Source organism: Neoarius graeffei, chromosome 5, assembly GCF_027579695.1.
Source record: "Neoarius graeffei isolate fNeoGra1 chromosome 5, fNeoGra1.pri, whole genome shotgun sequence".
NCBI classification, from domain to species: Eukaryota; Metazoa; Chordata; class Actinopteri; order Siluriformes; family Ariidae; genus Neoarius; species Neoarius graeffei.
In genome coordinates this window covers 63981050-63985528 of record NC_083573.1, presented here as the reverse complement: position 1 = coordinate 63985528, position 4479 = coordinate 63981050, and the positions used below count along the sequence as shown (strand labels likewise).

General features: G+C 48.9%; 1 pseudogene; it reads right to left on the bottom strand.

Annotated features, from left to right (window-relative positions):
* Positions 1 to 2559: 2559 nt before the first annotated feature.
* LOC132886279 (uncharacterized) lies at positions 2560 to 4078 on the bottom strand (annotated as a pseudogene).
* Between the last annotated feature and the right edge of the window lie 401 nt (positions 4079 to 4479).

Below are 4479 nucleotides of genomic sequence, written 5' to 3'. Positions count from 1 at the left end.
TCTAAATTGACCGTAGGTGTGAACATGAGTGTGAATGGTTGTCTGTGTCTATGTGTCAGCCCTGTGACGACCTGGCGACTTGTCCAGGGTGTACCCTGCCTTTCGCCCGTAGTCAGCTGGGATAGGTTCCAGCTTGCCGGCGACCCTGTAGAACAGGATAAAGCAGCAAGAGATAATGAGATTATTATTGTTGTTGTTGTTATAGAAGTACAACAAGAGCCTGAAGTGGAACACCCCACACAACTACAACTTTACACAGTTAAAAACACATATGACAATCTTGTCTATTGTCTCCATCCTCCCTGGAACCTTGACTCTCATTCTGCCATAGACTCATAACACTCAAGTGTCTGTAAATGTGTTTCAGGAGATCCATTTGCATCCACTTTAATAGACTCCCTGTTGCAAAACAAAAGCACACCCACAGAAAGAATGTGTTACAAGGCTGTCTGGAAAAAAAAAAGATTTCCTTTTGCAGTTAAATGACTTCATCACAGCAAGATACAATACTACATTATTTTAAAAAATGGCTGAGCAATGCAATGCTGAAGGCATGGTTTAAAAAAGAAACAGCTTGGCAAGCAATGTGCTGGTCTAGTGTCAGGAATAGGTAAATTATAAATGTGCAAAAAAAAGTTAGATGGTTCACTGAATGTGAGAGTGGGTATAAAAATTATGACAGTTAGAGTGAGGGCATATTCACACACACACACTTAAAGAAATGAATAAGTGTGTCCAAACAAGTGGTGAATGTGTATTCCATGAGTGAGCGGAGCAAATTTTATATATATATATATATATATATATATATATATATATATATATATATATATATATATATATATATATATATACACACACACCCGTTCAAAAGTTTGGGGTCACTTTGAAATTTCCTTATTTTTGAAAGAAAAGCACTGTTCTTTTCAATGAAGATCACTTTAAACTAATCAGAAATACACTCTATACATTGCTAATGTGGTAAATGACTATTCTATCTGCAAATGTCTGGTTTTTGGTGCAATATCTCCATAGGTGTATAGAGTCCCATTTCCAGCAACTATCACTCCAGTGTTCTAATGGTACAATGTGTTTGCTCATTGTCTCAGAAGGCTAATGGATGATTAGAAAACCCTTGTACAATCATGTTAGCACAGCTGAAAACAGTTTAGCTCTTTAGAGAAGCTATAAAATGATGGTTACGTATGTAACCGCGGTTCTATAAATTTCGGATGAGCGCCAGAGGCGGTGCTTAAAGCACCCGGATGTCTATCACATGCGCATGCAGTTCAAGTGTGTATACCAACAAAGTTGCTTGCGACAGGGGTGACGTATGTCACTGCACCGATACTTAAGGTGCGTTCACCCCGGAAGCGTTCTCTTGGCAGTCTTCTCGTCAGCCTTCCGAGTGACGGCCAAGCTCTGGCGGTCATCAGAAATTCATAGAACCGCGGTTGCATACATAACCATCATTCTATTTCATTTCTCCTGACCGCCAGAGGCGGTGCTTAAAGCACCCGGATGACTAATACCAACAGGGTCACGAGGAAGACCTACTTACCCTATGAATGGCTGAAAAGGGTGGCCAGTGGATTGTGCATGGCCACATTAACCCTATAAAACCTTGCAAACGTGCAAGTTGAGACCCATGAGGCAGCGGCCCAGATGTCAGGGAGTGGAACTCCGCATAGAACCGCCCATGATGCAGCCACACTCCGAGTGGAGTGGCCTCGGATGTGGGGAGGGACCGGGAGGCTGCTGTTAATGGCCTCCACGGTCCAGTTTGACAGTCTCTGTTTGGACAACACGTGGCCGCGCCTATGTCCAGTGTGACCCACAAATAGTGCATCCAACTGCCAAAATGCAGCAGTCGCTTCAATGTATGCACTCAGTGCTCGAACTGGGCAAAGAAGGACGTGACCTTGGCCCTGCTCATTCTCCTCAGGTGGTGGTCTGAAGGCTTCCAGGCTGAGGGGCTGATTGGTGTACGAAGAGGAGAAGTTCTTGGGCATAAGCGAAGGATTAGGCCACAATGTTACACCAGTGCCATCAGGGTTCCATTGTAAGCACTCCCGGCCAATAGACAGGGCGTGTAGTTCACCCGCTCTCTTAGCCGATGCCATAGCTAAGGGAATGCTGTCTTTAAAGATAGCCAATTGAGCTCCGTCCCCTGTAGGGGTTCAAATGGAGGTTTACACAGTGCACTTAAAACCAGAGGCAAGTCCCAAGCTGGTCTTGGACTGTGTTGAGGGGGTCTTATGCGCTGAGCACCTTTAAGAAAGTGGCTCACCAGTGTGTGGGATCCCACAGTCAGCCCATCTACCCTGTTGTGCATTGCGGATATAGCCGCTACATACACCTTGATGGTGGAGGGTGCAAGGCCCTCGTCCAGACGAGACTGTAAAAAGCTGAGAATCACCGGTATCGGGCAACATGCCGGTTCCTGATGGCGTGCTTGGCACCAACTCACAAAGAGCTTCCACCTATTGGCATAGAGCGCATTGGTGGAAGGTGCGCGGGAACACTCGATGGTCTGCACCACGGTCGACTCACATTCTGCTAGCAGTGGGTCGGGCCCTTCAGAGGCCACACCCACAGCCGCAACCGTGCTGGGTTCGGATGCCAAATTTGACCCCCCATCTGTGAGAGGAGGTCCATCCGTGCAGGGAGACACCAAGGCTCCTTGTACAGCAACCCGTACAGGGTAGGGAACCAGACTCTCTCCGGCCAATAGGGGGCTATCAACAGCACCCTGTGGCCCTCCTTGAGGATCCTCTCAAGAGTGGGCAGAATTAGCGGGAGTGGTGGGAAAGCATACAGGAGCTGCTGTGGCCACTCGTGTGCCAGTGCGTCTTGGCCCAAGGGGCTTGACGTTTCTTTCAGTGTAAACCACAGGGGACAATGTGTCATGGCCTGGGAGGCGAAAAGGTCCACCTCTGCCCTGCTGTATCGCAGCCAAATACTCTGCACCACTTCCGGGTGCAGCTTCCACTCCCCCGGGTCGGGGTTCTGTCGTGACAGAAGAACTGCAGCAGTGTTCCTCACTCCTGGTAAATGCATTGCCCTCAGGCTCACCAGACGAGGGTAAGCCCATGTCAGCAGGTGCTGAGTGAGCTTTCAGGGAAGGTAGTGACCTGGTGCCGCCCTGGTGGTTTATATGATAGACCACAGATGTATTGTCAGTCTTTATAAGGACATGCCGACCCGCTAAAACCGGAAGGAAATGTTTCAGGGCGAGGAAGACGGCCCGCAGCTCTAACACCTTGATGTGTTGTCCTCGCTGTTGTGGGGTCCATACGCCCCGGGCATTCCTGCACTGCCACACTGCGCCCCAGCCGATCAGTGATGCATCGGTGGTGACTACTTCTCTGTGGGAGGGTATGGACCCCATGGGGACCCCCCGCGTTAGAAAAGAGCGCTCTCTCCATGGGTGTAGACATGAGGAGCAACTGGCCGTGATTCTGACTGGCCTGTGATGTTGTGGATGTAAAGCAAGGCTGTTCATCCAGATTTGTAGAGGCCTGAGTGTGAGGAGGCCCAACGGCAGAGGTGGAAAAACTGGATTGACAAAGTAAAAGTCCTGCTTAGGTTTTCCTTCTGCCTGTGCTCTCAACACAGGTGATTTCACCAATTAGCTCATCAACCTGGCTTAGTGGATGTGGTAATTAGGATCAGCTGGTTCATTGAATTGGCTGGAGCAAAAATGTGGCAGGGTTTTTACTTTCTGCACCCGGGTTTTTCCACCTCTGCCTAACGGAACTACCGACGAGGCCGCGGTGAGCATACCTAGTAGTGTCTGGAAAGACCTGAAGGTCGGGGTTCGTCCCTTCCTGAAGCGATGTAACCGTCGGACAATATCGCTCACCCGTTGCTGAGACAGGGTTGCCCTCAACAGCTGAGAATCCAGCTGAAGGCCAAGAAAAACAGTCTTCTGGCTGGGTGTGAGGGAGCTCTTGGCATGGTTCACCCTGAGCCCAAGTTTGGTGATGTGAGAAACCAGCACGGCTGGGTCGCTGAGCGCGTCTACCCTTGACTGAGAACAAATCAACCAGTCGTCCAGGTAGGGGAGGATACGCATTCCCCTGCTCTGAAGTAGGGACAGTGCTGCTGCGATGAATCTCATAAAGATTCTGGGAAGTATGCATCCTTCAGATCGATGGTTGTGAACCAATCGTCCTGTCTGATGCTGTTTAAGACATTGGATGTGCGCAGCATGCGGAATTTGAAGACCTTGAGGTGGTCGTTCAAATGTCTCAGATCCAGTATGGGGCGAAGCCCACCCCCTTTTTTTGGGATGGTGAAATAGGTTAAATAAAACCCACTGTTTTGTGAAGGTGGATCTAATGGCTCGATGGCACCCTTTTTCAGGAGGGTCAAGACCTCCTGTCGTAGTGCCAGAGCTTTGGCCTGGTCTTTTACTATAGTCATTTTGACCCCTTGCACTCTCGGCAATCGGCATCTGAATTGTATGTTGTAACC